The following is a 24,292-nucleotide window of genomic DNA, read 5'->3' as shown; positions in this document are numbered from 1 at the left end:
GCCTTCAGAGGCTGTGGTAGTTAGGGCTACTCTGCTCTAAGGAATGGCTCATGAGCTATATGATAGAAGAATTTAATCTTTGTATCAGCATGGTAATGTGGCATATCCATGCCCAAATATAGTTCTCTACTTCTCAGCGCAGAATAGCATCTCTTGGTTTGAAAGAGAATCTAAAAATGAATTCACTTTTTTTTTGCAGTTTGTGCAAATCACCACATTCAGAGGGGATGGCTTTCTCTACATATCCAAAATTAAGTCAGTGCTAGAAGAATATAGCAAGTTTAAAAAAAAAAAAAAAAAAAGGCTCTTCAGAAATAAAATTACTTATATTTTCTTATATTTGCAGTTATTTTTTTGAAAAAAGTGCAGGCGTATTCACTCTTTCTCCTGGTCAGCATCTTAGTTCTTAAGAAGATCTATCTCATCATATAATCATTTTGATTTATCATATTATATCATATTAATCTGTTATTAAATAATATATATGATATATATGTATATCTGTCTATATGTATATGATATATAGATATAGATATATATATAAAATATATATACAGATTATATATAGATAAATAGATAATTAAATAATATATCATATTATATCATATTAACATCATATATATTAATCATATAAAAAGCATATAATCATTTTGAAAGCAATTAAGAATGGACCATTTGATTGGGACTTTATGGGTACCTGTAATTTTTTTTTTTTACTCTCCATTTAGAAAACTGTCAGCGAAGTGTCCTTGCAGAATGAGGGATTACTCTTAACAGTGAACTAGGTGAATTATTGCAAGATGAATGAAATGGGTTAGAACAAAACAAACATATGTTCTCCTTTGTTAAAGGTGAGCGTATGCTGCCTATCTGAAGTGCTAGGAAGTATAGCTTTTAAATTACGCATTTGGTAGTACAATATTCATAATAATGTCTTCTGATGTTGGTTTGTTGCTGTCTGTGCTTAGCTGGTAGGGAATTGTATCTCTGATGTTAAGACTCTAGGATCATATTTCTGTTACTGAGGTAGGTAGTGGGTGAATAAACTTCATTCAAGCTGTGTAAAACTTGGCAGCTAATTCTGGCAAAAAAAGCAGTGCTCCCCTGCTGTCCTCCAGAGATCGAGATAGCTTTTGCAAGCCTACTTTATTGTTCTCCAGGTGGGAGTAACTGGCACTTCCTGGGGGATGGGGAGAAATAGCTTTCTGAAGAGGGGCTCCTTCAATGATTGTAGGCTGGGATGTATCATTTCCGCAGCTGCAAGCATCATAACAAGAGCCCTGAAGGATAAGGTTTGAAAAGAAAGGGAAAATGATAAAACTGCTAATTGTATAGGATGCTAAGAAAAGGGAGATGGGAAGCTTATAATAGTGATTAGTGTACTGTGGAGAAGAAATGAGATGTAGCCTTCTGCATTACAAGTGTGCTATGGTTTATTCTTCTGAGCCATGTTTGGTCCTCTGTGAGTCATTCTCAGAAGAGAGGTGGGGCTGTTGCTGCTCTTGAAAAGCTATCTGAATTTGCATTCACTGTTTCTGAAACAACTTCTACACAAGGCAGCAAACACTTGGTATATCCTCAAGTCTATCTTAATTTTTTCCCCTTCTCAGGGGATTATTAGAATGTGTCTAAGTGACCTAAAGAATGTTTCTGCCCATTTGTAAGTGGTGCACTGTTTGTTTAAGTTGTGGGAGTATTGCAACCTTAGCTTTCTTTTGAATGTGACATGATGTGAAAATAAAGCTTATATTAATAAATGAAAACCAACCCCCAAAATGAAACTGGTGCAAGACTGGAGAAGATGGAAACTTGGAGTATTCAAGCAATATACTTCTAAAAATACAGTTTAAAATGGACTGTACAAAGGAAAATCCCGCATCAGAGGTCTTTCTTGAACAGGTCCATGGTGGAGGTCTCTGACCTAATTTAAATAGGACCCCTAATGTTTTCAGCTGAGTAGATGCTGGGGGTGGGGAGGATGTTCTGATGGAATGGTCCAGTGCCCAGTCTTGAAGGGAGTCAATAAATAGTGGGTGTCTGCCTTTTTTCTTCCTTTGGAGTCACAGCACTGAATAGTGCATTGAATTTGTATGGTGCATCTGAAATAAGACTTGTTTCTGGTGTAAGATGACAGTTTATATATGCTTCCCCCCTCTGAGTAAGCAGGCAGCATAAATGCCTTATTTCTTATTTCTTTCTCCTTCTGTTGACAATCTTCAATATACATGTGGATATTTTTGAGAGAACATTCTGTTTACTTGCGAGAATCTAAGCTGTAACTCGTGATACAAAGGTGTATTAGAGTTTGCAGTATTATGTTTGGAGAACAGTTTCAAGGATGTGTTACATCCTTGATGTCAGATGTGTTACATGACATTTAAATTCATGGTTCTGTAGAAAGATATTTGCAAGTATTTCCTGTGAACACTGAAGTAGAAAACAGGAAAAAATGACAGTAAACCTCTAATTCAGAATTTATCTCCTCATAATTGATCTTTGTTTGCAAGGGGAAAGAATGAAGCTTTGGTTTGTTTTGAAATGTGATGCTTTTAGTCTTGCAGAGGATGTACATGATACAAGCTGGTTGCCCTCATTATTGTTTGATACGGGGTGTAGTGAGAGGGAATCGAAGAGAGGGAGAATTTCTTACATGTGTTGCTCCTTAAGTGCCATGTTTAGTATAACGCCTTCTCTATAGTGTTTTGTGATGGAGCAGGTGTAAAAGGGCGTTGAAGGGAAATGGCAAGGTGTTCTAGAACCGTGGCATTCTTAGCCCAGCCCTGTTGTGCATGTCATGTGCAGTATGATCACTGGTGGCTGAATCATGGTTATCCTTCATGATGATTTTACAGATGGGACTATTTCTGGCATGTTCCAATATTTCACAAATAAGTTACATTCCAGATGGGTTGCAGGCAGAGAAACTGGGGTTGGTATTTCTCATATCAAGAGACGTTACCTTTCTTGATTAAGGCAAATTAGTACAGTGCCCTTCATAAAGGTTTAAAGTCAAAGTGATGGATTTGACAGATAGAATTAAAGTTCAAATAAAGCAGATCCAAAAGTTAGCTACTTGGGCATGCACATCGCAAAGTTACAACAAGATTTACATCTTTTAGCTCTAGTGTTGCATAAAGAAGGTATCTCCTGCATAAACAGTTGCATCAGTACAGTAGTATGTTAGCATAATAGGCTTCTTCCCTCCGAGTAGTCTTGTAGCACATATCACGTGCTAAAAGTTTGTCATTAACTTTCATTGTATTGCAATTCTTGTAATATGAAGTGTTCAGCTGCCCCCTTCCCCAGCCAATTTGCCCAAACCAAGTTTCTGAAATTGTAATACAAAATTTCCAGCTGCTGCTTGGATTGAAGACGATTAGAGAATGAAGTTGTTGGCAAAGTCATAGCTTCATTTTCTCACAATTAAATATTGAAACAATCTTTTAATTTTCAAAATATGACCTAATGGCATTTTTGGGCCCAACTCATCCCCTTGCCTAAGTAACCTGTGCAAAACAGTTAATCTGTATTGCTTTTTTTTTGCACCCATAATAATTAATCCATTCATAAAGACTGCCTGTGTAAACTTAATACTGCTTCCAGGTAATGGGTGGTTTCTTGTGACGTTGTCAAATATTTTGGAGTCTGTCCTGCCTGCACTTGAGCACTGGTAATGCTTGGAGCATGAGGATCTATCTTCAGTACCATGTTTGACATTCAGGCTCAGACATTACTGCATGACATTCAAATTCCCCGTGACTTACTTTCTTTTGTAGCTCTCAGTCCTAGCACCAAAGTGTCTGAAACAGTGACAACTATGTTTTCATGTTACAGCTTGACTGAGTTGTCTCTGTTTTTTCTGTACAAGAAATGCTGTAGTGATTTACCCAAAGCTGTTCCAGTAGCCTGTGGAAGAAAGAATTAGAATTTTAGGGTCTTCTATCTGTTGAGTTGTGTTGCATCTTCAGGCTGCCGGTGAGTGAATGGCACAGCTTTTGTAAACGTTTACCAGTACTTTTGAAGTAGTCTAGAAACTGGAACATTAAATATTTTCAGTTGGAATTCAAAATCCTGAATAACATGGAACTGGCTGATACCTCCTTACGATCTGGTGTGAGTTACTTACCCACCTTTTGTAGAGAAGGTCTGTGAAGAAGTTACTTAGCCGTGTGATTCAGTTACACTAGGAATACACTTTAGCCAGTTTCATGTTTGCGTACAATTGTTTGACATGTAGCTTTTTAACCTGTAGTCAAATAAGGAGTTCTTACAGGAAGAAACTTCTGTAAATTTGTAACCCTTATTTCCTTTGTCTGTCCATTTTGCATACACAGATAGGTGTTGTAGAAAAATATTAAAGAGAAATTAGTGTCTTTATCATAGTGAATGTTCACAGAGGGTCAGATTTCTATGGGTTATCTTCAGTTCTGACCGTTCTCAACTTTGAAACCATGATCTTTTCTTTGCATTAAAATCCATTTTGATATAGATCTAGAAACTATCCTGTCATGCAGTCTCTTGCATCTCAGTAGTCTGTATGCTAAATCTGTTGGCAACTAAAAGAAAAAGGAAAAAAAAAAAGCAGAAAACTAATCAGCTTTGAATACTGATGATTATTCATGAACTGGTCGAAAGTTCATGAATTTTATTTTTGAAAAGTTTCTGAAGAAAAATGTAAGTTTTTCTTTGTGTTTCTTCTTGTAACTGAACTGTATGAAAGGTGTTGTTCTGTTCTTGCAACAGAATTTCTCATTTTTCTGAAGTTATGCTTCTCTGATTCATTTATGAAGAAAAAATTTGTGTAGGTTTTCTGACAAATCTTAACCCCCAACCCCCTTTGTGTGCAGGAGTTAGATTGGATATTGGAGATTAGAGGTACCATTGTTATAAATAAATTCGCAATTTTAATGCAAAGATCTGTCTCTTGCTGTATATACCTTAGAGTGACAAATATGAAGAGAAATATAAAACTGCCAATTTAGGAATAATTCAGACTTGTGCTGCTTTGAATTCAGGAATTTAAATTGATGTATTCACAGCTGAAGTTTGAAGGCTAATGTGTTTATAATAGTCTTTGTCCCTGCATTTGTCAATACTCAAGAATTCAGCATGACACTCGTTTCTTTTTGGACCAGTGGATACATTCGGAGACCAGTCTTCCCACTTCCTTTCCTGCTCCCCCACTTAAAAGTAATTCTCTGAGCACCAGAATGATGGGTCTGTGACTTCTGCTCTTTATCAAATACAAGTCTTTGGTGCAAGTGTATTTGCAGAGAAGGGGTGTTTTCAGCGCTGATAGAAGCATGCTGGGTCTGACCTCTTTCTGCATCTGGGGCCTGTCTCTGCTAGTAGGGCTGTGTGACAAGTCTTCTGCACCAGGATTACAGTTAGGAGCTTTTGTAGTACAGTGATCATGACTGGTTTTCTTGTTTTCCTGATTTGAAGTTTAAAGGCAAATCCATAAAACTGTTTGCTAGACTTAAGTAGTTGATGTCATATTTTGGGGGTGAAAGGATGATGTCTTTCCCGAAATATTATGTCATATGATGAATAAAAATGAAGATTTGTCTATTCCAGTGCACTTCATAACACTTAGCTAACAGTGTGGTTGTTCAGGGAAGGTATTTTTAACAGTCAGTGGCTTGGAAAACTTTTGAAACAGTTGCTGCACCTAGCAATGTCCTGAAACAGTTCTGTGTTTATTAACTTTTCATTGTCCTCTTCTCCTTGAATTTGTCTAATACTTTTTGAAACAACTTGTACTTCTGCTGCAATATGTATAGCAATGAATGCTATGTTGCATTATGTAAAAAAAGTATTGCCTTGGTAATTTTTCAAATGTGCACTTTAAAAAAAAAAAAAGAGCAATTGCTGCTTTTTAATGTCACTTATGCCTCCTGGAGGAGAATGTTATTATTGAGGACTTACTTGACATTTTGCTGCACAGCACCTGTTGGTGGAAAGATAAAAGGGCCAAAAGGAAAGAGAAATGGGAGGGCAGAACCTGTGCAGAGTGAAAAATGCATATAGCACAGCATGAATCCTTCTTCTGAAGGCCTTTGCATACAAATGTTTTCCTAAGAAGCAGTGAAGCTGACTTCTCTCCAACAGCTGAAAGAGTTCCACCCAACTAAGTCCCGAAGAAGTATTTGGGTCAACTTCAACATGTTTATTGCAAATACAAGCAGTTTTCGCTTTAAAGCAGATAACACAATCAAAATCCCTAGACTGTGATGTGTTATTAGAAAATGTGTTATAGTTGGTCTCACTGAATTGATGTAATTTCACCTGAGCTTAGCCACATCTTACTCGGTTTGTAACCAAGTATGTTAATCCCAACAGCCTACTTCTCAAAAGTGCTTAAGACAATGGTCATATCATATTATAGAAACTATTATAGAAACATACCTGTGATAGCTTTTTTCTTTTTGGAAAACTTACATATCTGACTCATATTTTTTTCTAGTGCAAACAGAGACATAAAGGGCAAATTCTGAATCAGCCAAGAATTTTGGAGTTCATCTCAGGAGAAGAGAGAAAAAAAATGTAGACACACAAATAGGTTAAGTGGATTCTAATGTCAAATCTATAGCCAGACCTGTGCTTAGCATTTCAATTGATTTAAACTGAAATATGCCTAACTGGTTAATGAAATAGGGAAGAAAGGTGCCATGCAGTAGAAGAATAAACTGTTCAGTTGACAGCCAGTGAATGCACACCTGGACTACAAAGCCGTATCTATGCAGAAAGGGATGTTGCTGGCAGAAACTTTGTAATTCTATACCTTTGTAAGGAACAAGAGCAGCAGTGTCTCACTTGCAGGCATACTCCATGGTGAAAAGCAGACAGATGGAAAATGGCTGTATATTTACCTCTGTGCTGTTACTTCGGACACAAAAAGGAGTCGAAGATGCTCTGAAAAACTGAGAGCAAGTCCTTAGGTCTGAATATCAGGATAAGTTGTCTGTTTTCTGGCTTTTCTTTCTTGTTCTTGCTTGCTCCTTTTTACACCACATGGTTCATCTGTTTGGTTGTGAACCAGTGAGTTAGAGAGGTGTCTGTGTTCAACATTCTGCTTGGGAAGCAGGAGAGATAGGGATATTGCTCAGAGTTAAGTGTTCCCCAGCAAATATTGCTGCTTGTACCTCTAGAGTGTGGAAAGGAGATTGATAACCCACAGGGAGGGGAAGACATCCTCTGAACTCATGAAATGTGAGGACCCCTGCAGAGAACAGTGCTGGGATACCAGTCTCCCTACAGCAATTCCCTGAAATAAATACTGAAGTGATACTCCTGGGCAACCTGATCTATTGGGTGGCATCCCTGCCGATGGCAGGGAGTTGAAACTAGATGATTTTTAACGTGTCTTCCAACCCAAGCTGTTCTATGATGCTGTGGTACTGGAGACCAATTCAGTACCCCTAGGAACTGGGAGAGACAGCTCATGGGGCTGAATGTTTAAGATTCTGATAGTTTTAGGAACATATCTCCAGACTGTGCTGCCATTCAGAAAACACAGGTCTGGGGTAAAGGCACTCAGCTATACTTCATTCCTTAATACACCCAAGGTGTGTGCAGTTAACATGCACAGACCCCTTGGTGTTTTATTGCTTAAGCAATAATGCTTATTGCTTATCCCTGCTTATGCAGGGATATACATCCCTGACTTCTCTAGTGATCATTCTGTCCTGCTCTTAGAGCCTGGGGATTTATAATCCAAGTAGAAGAGGCTACTGTAAAGAAATAGGAGGAAAGGAGAAATTTTTGTACCAACAGACAGAAGGCAATGTGGGAAGCTAACTGGCATGCAATTATTTACTTTCATAAGTCCTGAACCCTTATTATTAAAGCTATTCCGAATACATTTTGAGTAAATAGTATTCTGGCTGGACAATGATAAGAAACAAATGGTGTGCTCTAACCATTTTGCCATCTCTTTCCTGGAGGTAGTGCAGCCCCCACTGTGCCCCACTAGGGCTCGTGCTGCAGCACATGGTGTTCATTTCATCCTTTGGAGGAAGGGTTTGCATCTTTTATGTATCTGCAGCGTAATCCCAATGAACTCCTTTGCTATGCTGCAGATACAGGAGAACAACTGACATAGCAAGGAGTTATAGCTAGGGGTTGACTTGGATGCATTTAATTCTCAATGTTGTAACATTGCAGTTATTTGATGTATCAGCTAGATGTATGAGAGAAAATTTCGTAAGTGAAATGGCCAAACTCAGAACACAAATATATCCTACCCTCTGTTAGACACTAGGCTTTGACAACAAACCAGGTTTTGACATCTACTCTGGTTTTGAGTGTTTTGAGTACAGATGTGCCTTAGTAAAGAAGGCACTGCTTTAATTTGCCCATAACATTGTACAAAACCAAAAGTCAAACAAGCTCCAGTACAAAAAGCAAAGTGTAGAATGAAAGCATAACAGGAAAAGTAGCATGGACAGCCTCATCATAAGCAAGAGTTTTGCATGTAGTAGAAACCTCTGTTCTTTAATAACCAAGAGAGGTTTGGATCCATTAAATCCTAATAGCTTTTGCATATTCTAGAATTGAAATGCCTGAGTGAATATGCTGATGTGAGACAAAATGAAGTGGCTTGTTTGAGATCAAAGTTTACCCATCACCAGTTAACATAAAGATGAGTGCCTTTCTATGAGTCTGTGTGGATGGAAGGCTAGTTATAAGTGTTTGTATACAAATGACTGTGAACCACCTTGACCCGAAACAAAATTGAGAACTAAGGGAACACAAGAAGTAGTGGGGTGTGGTCCACCCGTTACATGTGCCACATGGCAGGAAAATAATTGCAAAGCATAGAAATTCAAACTTCAAGAGCAACCCCAAACACAGTGAAGGACATTTTATCAATCCCGTTTTCCAATAAGAAGAACAGCATTTAGTCTCTTCCTGTACCTTTCCAATTGCTTCCCAGCATAAAGTCACCCAGGCTGCTTTAATATTTTCTGCAAAGTGTTATTTGAGATTTCTTTTGTGATGAAGCCAGCCCTCCTGCTTCTCACTGCTGTGAGAATGAGTGGGAGGCCAAGGGGAGGCATTTAATTAACTGGGGTTTGCACCACAGTGCTGAATGTCTGGGATTCTTGGAGGGTTCAACTTGAGAAGATATTTAGGTGTTTGTAGCTGGCTGTTTGCATTATTGAGAGATGGGGTCTTGCAGCTATGTAAGCTAAATTCTGATAGTTTTCATAACATATCTGTGTAACTATTGTAAATTTATTTTCAAAGTTTCTCTACATTTGTCTTCCCCACCAAAAATGTGGTGGTGCTGGGGGAAGATAACTATTGGTATGTTACTTTTTAGTTAAGACATTAACACAAAAAATTAATTTTTACGTTTCTAGTGAATTTTTTTTCTTTACGCACACATCCCCCATGGAAGGTATAGCATATTGGTTACTTAAGGGTTAAATCATCTTGCTTTGGAAGCAGCTGGGCAGTTTACACTCCTTGCTGGGCTGTACAAAAATACTTTTCCTTTGAAGTCCCGGGCGGAGCGGCTAAGGGTAAAACCTGGAATGGGGTTGCAGCTAGCAGCTTGTAGTGGGCTTAACTGTGCAACAGGCAGCTGTGCTTGCAAATGTAGTATGAGATGGCAGAGAAGGTCAGGGTTTCTTTCTCTCTTGCCTTTAAAGTCTCAGTGTGAAGGCTTTCTTTATGAAATTCTTCAAATGCTATTCTTGGAAAATTGTTGGATTGGGACAGGTTGCAAGAATTGTAGATTAAAAATATCCTTTCCCATAAAGACAGGACAAATATAGGGTTCCTACTGAAAGTTCCTTGGCTGCTTCAGATTTGATCTGGTAGTGAAATACGCACAAGTACACACTGCTGCTGTTTGTAGTGACACAGATTCACCTCTGCTGAATGGTGAGAAAGAGGTCAAACTCCTTTGAATAATGTGCGTGCTAGGAAGACCTTTCAGAGGTCTTTTTTTTTTTTTCTTTTTTTTTTTTTTTCTCCCTGGTTTGCCTGAACCTGCAAAATCTTAGACCTGGTGCCATATCTGTAACGTGATAGACTCTCAGTTTAGCAGTGAAACCATTGACATGGTGATGGGAGTTCTGGCACCTGCCCTGGATGGCTGAAATCAAGTTGGGGGACATCATGTTTCTGAGGAAAGCCACTAGGTTTATAGTGCTGTACAATAGGAAGCCTTCTTCTCTGTTGAATACAGCATGCTACTAGGAATGAAATGTTTAGTTTCATAGTTATATGCTAACTATGAATGAAATTGCCTGATACTGCTTAAAAGCAAATCTTTTCATAGATGAAACTTGATGCAAGCTCAGCTCCAGAACACTTGCTGTTTCCTGCCACTGCCAGCAGTGAAACTAGACAAAATGTAGTTGCTCTCTGCTTTTCTAGGGTAATGCTTGGCATTCTGGTAATTAGTTCTTGAAAACACTTGTATGCTTTTTGGGGGGGAAGGTTTGAATCTGAGAGATACTTTTTTTTTAACCGTTATATGAAACTGTGGAGAAGAAAATTCCCGTTAGCAATCACTGCCAAAGAAAGGACGATCAAAAGCAGTTTATCAACCAACTAATGAGGAGCTGACATTAAATGTCTGGCTTTATTTGACTGGTCTGTGCTCGGAAGCCTTCTGTCTGTTTATGACTTCAGGAAAGAACTTTATTTTCCTTGGTTCTCAACCATCAGTCTGTCAAATTCTTTCTTCAGGAACTGAAGGGAATTCATATACTGCTGTCTTTGGGTGGGGGAATGTGGAAAGTTGCTTTACATTTAATTCCTACCTGAATCTATGTAACTTGTCCCTGTCCTCATATAAGTAAGTTTGTAAGCTCATTATTTTATTTTGTTTTATTTTGTTTTATTTGATTTTTATTTTGTAGCTGCTCCTTTTGTTAGAACCTTGGTTTGAAATAGGAGTTAGTTGCCTGGCTTCTTATGTGTTGACTGCATGGCTCTTTTTATATGGCTTCGCAAGTGCAAGAATTAAAGAAAACCTTCAATCCATTTGCCATGTTGTCAATTTGTAATAATTATCATATTTCAGTTTGATGCCAGGGATGTTTCCCACTTCTGTGCTAAGAGAGAGGTAAGTTGATGGGCCTTCGTGTTATTACTGAATATCTTTAACCAAATGGAGTCTAGAGAAGCAAGAATGTGTAACTGGTATACAGTGACTTTGCTGTGCATAGCTGAAAGACTAACACTAAATTGTCACACTCAACAAGTTCCTAACAGGAGGAAAATACAGTCTGTTCAAATGTTGTCACAGTGGCATATGTATGTTTACCATATGTTTTTATGTGTCTGACTCTCAGGGGTCACAGGGGCATGCATGCTGTCTCAGTGTGTTAACAAAGCCGCTCTTGGGCAGGAATGGGTGCTACTGCTTTGCCCAAAACTGTGCAGGCAAAGCAGATATTATCAGTGCTGGCCCTGGGGCATAAAATAGAAAGATCAAAGCATATGGCAGCAGCACACAGAGGCTCTTCAAAGCCTGAGTAAGGCAGGATTGATAGAACGAGAAAGCTCTTGCTGATGTAATCACAGCCTGTGAGACAAGTTTTTTTTTTTTTTTTTAATTTAAACAAAGACACAAAGACGGTCCTTGTTTGTTTAGAGAGGTGAAGCGTGTGCCATGGAGGTAGGGCAGGGGTACCTGAATGTTTAGAAGATTTCCGTGCATGGAGCCCAGGCATTTTGAAATATCTGCAAAGTTGCAGTTTTACTTACTTCACTGTGTACAGCTTCCGCATGTGGTATTCTCTCACTTGCGGTGTCCATGTGGGATCAAGTAGGAAAATGGCAATGGAAGGAATGCTTGTTTTCAGACTGCCTTCCTTATTAAAATTGAAACTGCTTTGTTTTCTCTTGAGAACTCCAGTTAAAAATTTCTTGGTTTTGCTTGTAAAGGAGTACAGGCAAGCTGGAGTCATAGGGAAAGTGATAAACCTTGTTCATTGACAAGAAGCATGGGTTGTCCAAGCACAAACTATGAATAAGACACAGTTTTTCCCCTCTCGTGTGTGTGGAAAGAAGGAAGTAAAATAGAGGTGTGACTTTACTGTAACAGATGTGTAGGGATGGAAGGAGTTTCCAATCTTTTCCTTTACAAACTTCAGTTCTCTTTGTATGCTGCAGCTGCAGAAGTGCCACAGAGCTGTTTCTGAACCTCTATTCTGATTATAAAGGTGAGTGATAAAGAACAGCTTTTCAAAGGGAACTTTGTGAAATTGTGAGCTACAGCATGGAAGTACAGCTTTTCCACCCAAAGGTGTATTTGTAGATGATGAGAGCTAGTACAGGCCGGTATGCAAAACCTATATGACCATATGGGCATGATACAAAGTCTGAATGAGTAAGTATTGCCAGAGAGGCAACGTATATTAGTTGATGTAGTTGCACTGATTCCACATATTTGAAACTCAGGCAGAACGAGATCATCTGCTTGGATCGTGAGTAAAGTCTCCATACATATGTCTGCTCTTGGTATAGACGTAGGATATGTATGTGTGACAGCCTGAACCAGTCCTCACTGGAGGGAGAGCTTCTCCGGTTAGTTTCTGGAGAGCTGTTAAAATTCTGAAACTGAAAACTAACTTCACTATTCTTCATTATTTCATTTACTTATTGTTTAAAAGACAGATCTAATGGGTTTAACTCAGTCCCAAAATGTATCGTAGGATGACAAAAACCACAGTGGTTATTTCTAGTGGATAAAATCTCCAGCTTTCCTTCTCCCATGGCCATGAAACTATTTACAGTGCAGTTCAGATTAGTACCCAAAATTGTGGCACTGTGAAGTCTGAAAATCTATCATGGTGGAAAGGAGGACTGTTGACTTTCATGCTTCTTTCCAGGGTTGAAGCTACATTTATAGTCTGCTAACTCAGTTCATTACCTTAATAAGAGCTCCTGGCTCAAGAAAGGATGCATCCTCTTTATTGTGGAGTATCTGAGATGATAGTGGCATTCCTGTGTTGTCTCATGTGGAAGTCTCTCAGTTTTTCTGGTTAGTATCAAAATGTCTATCCCCCATCTCCTTGGACCTCTCTTCTGCAGTGCTCTTCCACAGATGTGTCTGATTTGATACTTGACACTAGTAAAAGAGCGTCAGTGCAATTGAAATACACCAATTTTGGTTTCTAGTTACCAAACCTTCAGGCACCAGTAAATTTGCACATCTTACAGTGCTCTGAGATGGGCTCTGACATGCACTTTTGTTAATGCTGCAGGCACTTTACCCTCACGAAATGGAGAGGCTAGAGAGAAATTCTGGGATGGGAATCCTAGCAGTTACCATGGCTTTCTGGGAACGTATGCAATGGGTTTAAAATAATTCCTTTCTGGGAATCCTAACCAGATTTGTGGGGGACACATGATTCCGGTCTATTTTAATAGACAACAGTTGGTAAAGCAGAGGTTTCTCTATCCAAAGAAGAAGATGCATTGGAAAGTTCTACCATCAATATGGCATCCCCATGCCTCTGCTGCTAGTGAGCAATAGAATGAAAAAAGAGTTTTTAGCTTATTTCCTGAGTGCTTTACTGAGTTTGGGCTGCCAATTCTGTCAGCAGTATCTTTTGATTCATCCAACCAAGTGAATTAGCACAACTGCCACACCAAGTTAACCTAAAAATTTATCTGCTCCAATGACTTTCTCTGGCAGAATCTAGTGGCAGATACTTATGAAGGAATATAAGATTAGAGCAAGCACATGGTGAGGATTCTGCAGTACATGCTTCCAGGCTCCGCCAGCTTGTGCCTTAGAATTTCCTATTAGCATTAACTAATACGTAAGAGCTCTTGATGTCTTTTTCTTCCACAATTTTTTCCATCCTGTTACTTTGTAGATTGCTTGTCTGAATTTGAGAGAGCAAGGGGAAGATCTGCTTTGGCCTTGTGAGGGCATACTATGACACTGTACTTATTTTTGGAGAGCAAAAGTGTCAGAGTTGTTGTGTCACAGTGCAGGAGGTCTAGAAAAACAGTTTAGTTGGCACCTAGTTAAATTGCTTGCTAACGTGAATGGGAGGAAGAAGAGTAAATCTCCAGAATTTTGTCTCATTCTCTACTGTTCAGCATAAGTTCCATAGATCTTTTTTGAGCTGCAGGGGAAAAAGTGTTGCCAGGAAGTAATTGTTCTTTCTGTCTTTCAAATTCTGTGCAGCAGCTGCATGGTCTTTAGCTGCTTTTAATGTTTAGAGCTCTTTGTACAAAGGAGTGTTAGTCTGATGTAATGTCTTGCTCTGCAATACATTCCCTGTGAAGCCATCTTTTGTCTGGATGGCCCTATTGTAACCATTCCTATACTTGTGAATGAACAGGAAGTTGATGATGATAGTGAGCAGATGAGTTTGATCTTGAACAGGTTTTACTCAGACTTCAGCTTTAGAGAGTTTTATAGGAACTGAGCTGTACCACTGTTAACTGCAGTCAGATTTGTTCATTTAAATTTTCTTTGTTTAAAGAAACTGGAAAAGATTAGTAATCTAGGAAAGAGTGTGCTATATTTTTTTAATTGAGCAATGACATTGCAGATACAAATCCATGAATGTTGTCAATCACTTGTTTTTATCTTCGGAATAATGAGTTCAGTTATGTATGATCAGAGCTGATGACAAAACAGGACCATGCACATCCAAGAAAAACTAGGGAAGATTACTTACAGCAGCCCAGGTAGCAGTGGTCAGTATGAGGGAAGAGGGAGATCTTCCCCACAGCTCTTCCTCCACCCACGTGTTTTAAAGCATATTGCTTTAGGCTGATAACGAAACACATCCTTAAAGCCTGACATGAACAGCATTAAATGTTGTGGAGGTCTTGGCCTTTGTCTTTTGGATTGACAGAGGATAGAAAGAGGAGTTTATCAGCTGAAGTACTAGCATGCATGTATCTACAGTGCACAGGATCAAGTTCCAGCATAGCAAGCTAGTTTAAAAAGTTATTTACTGAAAGATGATGTGTTCTTGCACAGAAAACCTTTATTAGTCTGGGTGAACGTGTTAAATGGCGAGTTGAATGCTAATACCGGGCTGACAGCAATGAAGAATAGTGGGGGTAAGGGGCTGACTCCTTAACATTGAAAAATCTTTACTAACTTATTTCAGGCTCCTGGGCCTGAAATTGCTTCCTGTTGTGGCAGTAAGAGAAAGATTTGAAGTCAGTAATAAGTTAGTTTATTACTGTAGTAGCTATGATGGTTTGAGGTGTTCTGAAAAAAAAAAAAGGGGGGGGGGTAACGCTATCTCATGGCGTTAGGTACTAGCAAGAAGCCAAAATATGGTATAGTATGTTAGAACCAATAATCTCTCTGAAGACTGATGACAAGTAGGTTTGCCTGCTTTTAGCTAACTGACAGAGGCCATACATGGTATGACAGTCACCAAAGCATCCTAACCCCAGCTCGTCTCACACAGGTGTTTTTTTCCTGTGACCTTTTTTTGGTACTCACAATGTATATTAGCTTTCTGTAGACATATAACCAACCTATATTTAAAATCCCTGATTAAATGAAGGGACTTTTATTTGTGTTTTTAATATTATAGACAAAGTTAGCAGTTCCCTAGCTGAGGAGTACAGAGATTTGTTTGTGTGTGTGGTTGTTATTTTCACAATGCCTAGCCTTTTCTGTTTATGTTGTTAGCAGGCACAGATCCCATTGAACTTGCTTTTATAGACCGTGCTCTGTGTATATCTCTGGCTGAATGCGCCATGCAAGGACCTTGGTCAAAGGGATTCTCATTTGCAAGTCACAGCTGTATATACAGTGGGTTCAGTATCAGTGCTCATCCTGGGAAGGATCTTGGTTAATTGTAATACATACCCAGGGACATTCACCAAGAGGAGCAAGGAGGGATTCTAAAAGACTTCTCAAAGTTGTGGCTAAAATTTCTTTTCCATCTTAAGGATAAAGTTTATTTTGAAAATATGACCTCAGTAGAAGCAGCACTGAAAATTTTATGAGAATATTGGAGTTATTAGGAAAGGAGCAGAGAGGAAAACAGCAGTCCTCGTGGATACCAGTGGCCTCCAAGCACCTGAATATTGCATGCAGTACAAGTCAGTGCATCTTCAAATTGGAAAGGCAGACTAGACAAAGGAGCAGGAAGATCACACGGTGTGGGGCAACCTCATGATTCAGCGGAGTGGCATCCACCAAAAAAGACTGACTTAGAACAGCTTGGAAAAGAGACTGTTGGTAACAGACTTTGAATAAAGTCTGGTGACTAAGGAACAATTAATTATTGGCTATTCCTTACAATTTAAGGACTTGGAGAGCCCAATGAATGAAATTCTTGAAGCAGCATTAGAATTAGAAAAAGGGTGTATATTTTTAACATGGAAAACTGTGTTACCTTGTTGTAGAATGGTGTAAAAGCCAAAAGCATGAGCATCGTCTAAAAGGGATTAGGCAAAGTTATGGAACATAGATGTGTTACTTACTATTAAACACAGTATTCTTGGTGAAGTCTGGAAGTTTTTTAGTTATTGGTAACATCAGTTAAGAGTCTGTATCAAAAGAAGAATCATTCTGCATCTGTTCTGCTTCTGTTCTCTATACTTAGGCAGTTGGCCGCTGTTGGAGATACGATACTGTGCCGGTTGGATTTTTGGTCACACCCTTTATGGCTGCTTTTATGACTTGCCCAACACTGCGTAGGAACTCTGTGGCAGAGGAAGCAATTCACTCTCTTGGGAAGCATTCAGCTGCTTTAACCACAACATTGTATTTTCTTTTCTCATAGAATCTTACCTCATTCGCTGCACACTGTCCAATTTTTATAATATGTGAGTGAAACATCCTACAGACGGCAGTCATTCGTCCCACACCACTGCATTCTTGGAGTACAGTTTACACTACTGATTTGCCAATCAGCGAGGCATACCTCAGTGGTGAGGAGTGCCAACTGTAGATACATAGCACTAAAACCAAGCCAGTAAGCTCTGCTGCTGGACTTACTAGAGTGGGCTGTATGCCAGTGGTACGGGAGCTTTTTTTTTTTTTTTTAAAAAAAAAAAAAGTCTGTGTGGAAGAGAGGAAGTGATGGAGTAGTCTCAAAGAGAGAGTAGGTCCCACATTCGTGGCCGTTTGGAGAGGGAATCCAGCAAGAGATGGGAAAGGAAGGAGGGAAAACTTTCTTCATATCCCAAAGTTCAGCGCAAGAACCTAAACTAAGGCTGAATGGGTTACCTTAAATTTAGCACTTGAAGTATGAGACACTGGATACTCCAGCCTGAGCATTCCTATACAATTTAGATAAAAGCGAACATTTAGAACAGCAATGTCAGAGAAAATTATGTGGACCAAAAAAAATTCTTAGGTAAATTTTGAAGTTTAGAAAGTTCTGGAATGTTTGTTTTTCCTCCCATACTTAAGGGTGTCATAATATCATAAGCATGTACATTAATATTGTGTTAGAGAAGAAGCTGAGGAAAGCTGTTCTATTTTACAAGTTGCAGTTCTGTATTTAAAGTGCAGTTGAATTTTGCTCTTAGATGAGGGAATTAACCTCTTTGTAATGAAAACAAAATGTATCAGGCCTCCAGAATTTCAGAGACTTTCATTACTGTTGGTTTAAGTAATATAAAATGGATCCTTCAGAAACGAAGTGCTAAGTTTCTACAAGTGCCTTTGAAAGATTGAAGAGTAAGAAGGTTTGCTAGTTTCTTGAGTGCAGAATAGAATTCTTGTTCAAGATGTCAAAGCATAGACTGTGAGCTGTACTGTGAAACCATACATCGGCCTTGTATGCTGATGAAGTGTTTTGAACAGTGCACTGGACTGAGTTGGACTGAGTTGTGGAGACCTGCAGTTTACATCTGACTTGGTTATTTACTGTGAGAAATAGATCAAATTGAGGTTGGAAGAAGGAAGAAGCATTTCACAGTATGCGAAATGGGGATATTTGCAGTGACTATTTCAACAGTATGCTATGTTAGAATATAGAATAGCTTTTTATTTCAAAGTCCTTCTTTTTGCACCCTACTACAGAACATTCTTCCGCGATGATTCAGTGTAGAGCTAATCTCATTCAAAATGGTTGCCAGTTGCCACTTGGAACAATAGGACTAAAGCCATAGGCTGCCATCAGGTGGCTGTTTTTAAGAAGGGCATTTTTTTTTCTGGTGGATTTGAGTGTTTCTTCCCATCTGATAGCGTAGAAGGTCTCAATGTTCACTAAATTCTTGTGAAAACAGTGCTGTTACTCATTACTTTATCTGAAATGAAGAAGCCAGTATACCAGGTATTTTCTTTAATGGGAAAAAAATACATTAATCTGTAATCTGTTTTCAGGAACAACTCTTTGCACCAGATTTATATGCCTTAATACTGGCCACAACTCATGTTTATTTTTGTTTTGTTTTGGTTGGTTGGTTTTTTAAGTACTCCGCTCCTTTCTGGTTGTGTGCATGCTTTCCCTATACTGAGAATGAGGAAGTTAAGCAAAGGGAGAGAGGATTGGTTTCTATCCAGTCTTAAAGGGAAATGACTTAGCTAGAGCAGAAATCCAGTTGCCTCCATCCTCTGTTAGGATTAAATCCAGTGAGTAGTTCTCACTGTCTGTTCCTCCCACCATGAAGTAATGCAGCCATGTAATACAAGTGTGTGTGTGTGTGTGTGTGTGTGTTCCTGGGGGCACCAGATCTCAGGAGCCATCAAGTGAGCAGTGAGGACATAACACGGATGCATAACAGAGGTTGGCCGGTGTGTTCCTGAGAGCCACATTGCTTACACTTAGAGGCTCAGAAGCGGAGAGGCCTTGACAGAATCCTGGAAGTTTAGGGCTGGAAGGGATGTCAGAGCAGTCTGGAAATGCATCAAATTCCTACTGTTAGATAAGCCAAAGTATGATGAGAAAGTCACCTTGTCTTCCAGGAAAGGTGGTTCTGTTCCTTTGCATACAGCCTATTCCAGAGCCTCCTCTCAGGTAACTGCAGCAGAGACTTTTACTTCATCTCTATTTCCATTTTAAATAGGTCAGAGAAATTGTGCTGGTATTGGTGACATTGGATCTGACATAACTGTGTTTAAAACTAGATGCAATGCTTGGACTTTGTCCAGTGGATTTGAGTGCAAAGCAGGGGCAGAGCATGAAGGATGCTGCAGAGATAAGTTCTTGACAACTAGATGCTGAACGAAGAAGAGACATTCTAGAAACAAAGAGGAGGCTATACCTGTTTGGAGACAGGAGAGGAGAGAGAAGGAAAAGCTGGAGCACAACCAAATAGGAGAGCAGAGATATAAGAAGGTATGTAACAGCTATAGTTTGAAAAAAAAACTTAAGTAAAGTTTACCTGACCTATATGCTCTTGCTGTTTGTGTATTGTTCCAGGATGGCTTAAAGCCCATGAAACGTAAACACAAATCTGACTTAAAGGTAAACTTTGAAAAATTATTTAAGATTGAACTCTATCTGCAGATTGGAAAAAACATCACAAACATATTCTTGAGTGTTTTGGTTGCTGCAATGTAAGCTGAAGTTAAATATAGAGAGAGGGAGAGTACTTTCTAATTTAGGATAAAACAATACAGGAATATGATAATTATCCTCAAGTCACGTACTTATTCATTCATCTAGAAAATTTAAAGATTAAACTTTAGAGAAATGCTTGCAAAAGTTAAGAAGGGGAGGTGTCCAAAGTGGTGTAGTTCTGTAGCCACATAATGAAGGAAAATATGTGGTTAATACCCATAAAATCTATAGCTGATTTCAGTATTTTTCTTCCTCATATGTCATAAGACAGGTTTATGAAGGGATTTTCAGTAGACTAGGTCTAAACAGGGACATAGGGAGTCATTTATGGTGGAGGAGTGGGGAAAGACTGGACAGAGTATGCAGTGCAAATAGCTTTATATCAAGAGAGAGGAATAAAGAAGATCTCTTAGAAGTAATGCAATGTAGGGGGAGCAACTGAGAGACAATGTAGAAGAAGAAATTGGATGTTGGAAAATCTAGTCTGGGGGATGAGACAAACGGATGCAACAGATGACCTCAGCTGGGCCTGTGGTTCAGGAATGTGATACTTGTTTTCAGAATGGAGAAATTGTTTCTGTCACCACTGAACTGAGAGCACATCTCTGAAGTACAATCTCAAAGAGATGGTAATTTTTTTTTCCTGACAGTAAGCCGTTCTAGGAGTTCTCACAGAAGGAAACAGAGCTGGTATACACTGTTTCAGCTGTCAAGGAAGTTCTTCTCTGGGGTACTCAGTATGTTGAAACCGTAGTAGCAAACATCAGTTAAGCACAACACCACGCATTTGGTCACCCTGTTGTGTGGTCTAGGCAGAGCCTGGTTCACTGTGTGCACACAAACTCCTCCTTACTGTCTGCTCTGCTGTTAAAGATATAAAACTCTGAATAAATATCCAGTATATAAGGTTTTCAACATCTCCTGAGTTTTCAATCTCTTAAAACCCTCCAGTGCTGATATGAACTCCTGTGTACTAAATTTGTCTGCTAACAACAGGCTTTTTTTATCAGCATTTGCACATCACTTTGAAATACAGAAATTCAGTATTTTGTGTTAGGTTGTCTAATGTGCCTTGTGGATGTGAAGGTCATTGGTATTTTTGTAATATTCAAAAACGTAGAGCATCTGAGACACAGGCTGAAGAAATTTATTTTACCTATAAGATTGTATGGTTTATAGAATCTTGATTGAGCCTTTATATAAGTATTCTTTCTTCACAGAGAGGGTTGTCAAGCACTGGAACCTGCTGCCCAGGGAAGTGGTAGAGTCCACATCCCTGACAGTATCTGAGAGATGTGTGGATGTGGCACTAATGGACATGGTATATGGATGATCTGGAAGGTCTTTTCCAATTCAAACGATTCTATGATTCTGTGATTCAAAGACTAATTCACATGTTGACCAAAGAAATATAGTGCATCTTTAGGGAATTAACTATCATGTTTTGGCCTTGAAAACTTTTTTCATGATGACTAACAGAAGTGCAGGAGTAATACTTTATCGCTGATGCAACTTTTGCTTCCTTGGTGGTGCTTCCAGACTGACTTTTGGTCAAGGTGGTAATCAAGAACTTTCTAAATGTTAAAACTTCCATCAAACTTTGTATTGCAACCTAGAGTATTTGTTCAGACCATGTATAACTGTGACATTTGAATTTTCACTGGAGTTACTGTTTTCTGCTGACATCAACTGAAACTTCATGCCGTTCTCCATCCAAAATGCATATAATAGAAGTGTGTCTGTTCATTCTTAGCAAGTGCCAGCTGCTTTCTGTCTTTGTGTGTTTTGGGGAGGATTCTAGGCATGAATTGGGAGGTAAATGCAATGAAATTATTTCTGTCCTACCATTACCTGATAATTCAACAATTATATTTTAAAGTTATGCAGGCTAATTATGTCACTTGCCTAGGGAGGTTGACAGTCATTTTTCTAAAACAGAATAGTCCCTAGCTTTTGGGAATTACAAAACTCAGAATTGTAATTTTGTAATTTGGATTTTTTTTTTCATAATAGCACAATTTTGATTATTCTTTATTATTTTACTTAAACTGTTAGATTTCGCTGCTTGCATTTGCAGATGTTTTTCCTACATTTGAGGACTAGGAGATTAATTTTTAATTTTTATGTAAGATCCTTATGTATTCATTTAATACAAAGACTCGAAGTTCAGAGAATTATCAGAACAAGAATCTGTGGTTGTAAGCTGGATTCTAGGTTTTTGTTTGTTTGTTTTTTAATGCAAATGGTGCAGGTGGCTAGAAGTCTGTATTATCATCTCCTTCTTTCTCGAAGAAAAGTGATACATGCTTTGCTGGGTTATATTTGAAGGCAGTTTTTATTGTGGAACTATCTCCCAAGCTGCAACTATGACAATACATATTTATTTTCTCTGAGAAGTAATGAAACTACAACTGGCTGCACATTGTCTGCTGTACCTTCTTTGTCTGTTTCACTTGTAGTCAGTGAGCCAGTTTTAATTTTGAACTGAGCAGAAAGTTCATCCTTGGTGTTGCCTGCTACCTACTTCTGCCTACTGCTGCAGTGATTCAACAGGATATATCTGGATGAGTCTAAACAGTAATTCAAGTATCTGAAATGCAAAACTGGGTGGAGAGAAGGATTAAAATATCATAGCCCTTTCTCCCTTGCACTTTCCCTCTTGCAAATTGCAAAGCTACCCATTTTATATTGCTGGCTAGAGCAGCTCCAGCACTATCCTCTGTCTCTGAACTTCATTCCAGCCTCAGGGGAAGCTGCACCTCTATGGCTCTCTCACAGCTGCTGGACTTTGATGGGGACATGCCTGTGCTCTTTCCACTGGCCTCCCTTGGCAACCAGCCCTTTGAAGATGACCTCTTGCTGTTTGCCTGTTGTCTCTCTTGTGTTGGATTATAGATGAGAGGTTGGCGTGAGAGGAGGGGGATGGGATATTGTGCATTTTAAGCCTCACTTCTTTCTGCATTCTCAGCTTTTTTTTTTCTGTGGCTTTTACCTCTGTATATGGCTAAAATGTTGTCATACACATGGAAAATGGTTTCTGGTAGAAACATACAGTTTCTGCTTGGCATTTGTGTGTAGGAAAATGGAAGTTTGATTAGTTTTGTGGTGAGGCCAGTGTGTTCTTCCTGTAAGAATCTACTCCCATAAGCTCCATTCTCCACACACCCCCATTTTAAGGACAACTTTGTTCTTAGTTATGAGGCAGCCTTTCTCTATCTACATGTTCCTCTTCCCTTCCTCTGGCCCCAGTGAATGCACCCTCTCAGAGACAACACAAATATATCATCTTGTTAATGAATGTTATGATGTGAAATGGAAAGAGAGGCTCTAGAACCCTGTGGCTGTGTTGCATTTTGCACAGACACTGACTACTTTTGGAAGTCAACATGACTGTGCTCTGTCAATACCGTGTTAGGAGAACTTGGTGCAATTAAAGCACTTCAGTTCTTGAGAGAAGAAATTTACCCTCAAATTAATCTCAGATACTTGCATCTCTTCTTGGAGTTCCGTGTTTGTGACCCTTTGAAGGAGGGAGAGGCCAGGTTTCTGTTAGAATGGGTTGAGGGTTTCTCTTGCAAGGTGTTTGGAATATTTGGTGTCCAACTGCTTTGTTGCAGTAGATCACTTGGCTACAGTTGATCTCTGACTGTGCAGTAAATCTGATGTGCTGAAATTACAGTGTTCTGCACATCTGTTACTGTGCATGGGCTACAGGTATCTGCTGAGTTTCTCTGACTTGAGGCAGCAGCCCTAGCAGGAGAATGTCTGAGAGCATGCTGCTACTGTTAGGTGTGTCTTTCAGCTGGCAGTTTTCTTCCTCTCCTGAGGAATTTGAAGCTGAGCCTTGGCACAGGTGAATTGTTCCCATCCACTTTACATGTTCTGTTAGTCACAGGTTGGGTGTCCAAAGGAATACAGGAATGATGCTCCTTCTTGGTTAAGGTGATAAGTGTCCAGATCAATTAGATCAGTGCCAATATCTGGTTCCCTAATTATTCTGGCTGCTTATCAAAGACTACCAATGACGTTCAAAAAATCTGACGGGTTGTGTATATAATACTGTCCTGTCTGTGTTGTAGAATTTTACTGGGCTTTTCTGGATGGTGGTTTTGTTCAACTGTGTATCTCTGTTTTTACATTTAATTGCAGCTTAGACTGGATTTCTCATCATCCCTCTTGGCATACTTCCTGGAGTAGAACGGATTGTGAGAGGATTTTAGGAATGCTTGATGCTCTTGGTATAGAAAAAGTTCGGTGGAACTCACTTGTGGGCTCATTGCTCACCACTGGGTCGAACCACATGGTCATAATTGATGGCCAAGAACAGCACACAGCTGGAATGTTCAAGTCCTATAATGTTACATTTTGTGGTAATTTGGGTTTTGGCAGGATGTTCTTTTTTAAAACTGAAAACAAGCAAACAAATCTGAAAGAGAAATGAAACTGAATTATAACAGCTAAGTTTTGTACTTGTGCTGGAGGCTGAATGTTACTCTCTGCACAGCTAACCTCAGCGTTCTAACGAAGCACAAGGTGATGAGGAGATGCCTCTGGCTTTCACCTTGTTAGAAGGGCTGCTGTGTTCTAGCTACAGCCAGCATAGACACCTTATGTTTTATCAGGTTGGAGAGACAATAGCAACTCCTAGCTTTTTAATCTTTTTAATGACTCTTTAGTCCTTGAAAGATTATGTTTTCCAACTTGTACAGTTCTGGATTGCCCATCTGTAACGGCATAATTTTATATCTTCTTTAGACAGACCGATACAGAGAAGCTACAACCTGAGCCTTTTCTTAGTACTACTGGATTGGATCTTG

The 24,292-nt window shown here is 39.1% G+C and overlaps 1 protein-coding gene across 6 annotated transcripts in view; it reads left to right on the top strand.

Moving 5' to 3' along the window:
- Positions 1–24,292, top strand: part of ZNRF3 (zinc and ring finger 3) — a 112,093-nt gene that overhangs the window by 34,442 nt on the left and 53,359 nt on the right. The window contains exon 2 of one of the 6 annotated variants that reach the window (XM_066978789.1): positions 19,040–19,250. The exons of the other annotated variants lie outside the window; for them this stretch is intronic. The gene's annotated coding sequence lies outside the window, so the exon portion shown is untranslated. The remainder of the gene's footprint in view (positions 1–19,039; positions 19,251–24,292) is intronic. 6 annotated transcript variants of the gene reach the window in all.

Source organism: Anser cygnoides, chromosome 17 (assembly GCF_040182565.1).
Source record: "Anser cygnoides isolate HZ-2024a breed goose chromosome 17, Taihu_goose_T2T_genome, whole genome shotgun sequence".
NCBI classification, from domain to species: Eukaryota; Metazoa; Chordata; class Aves; order Anseriformes; family Anatidae; genus Anser; species Anser cygnoides.
This window is presented reverse-complemented; position numbering and strand designations above follow the sequence as displayed.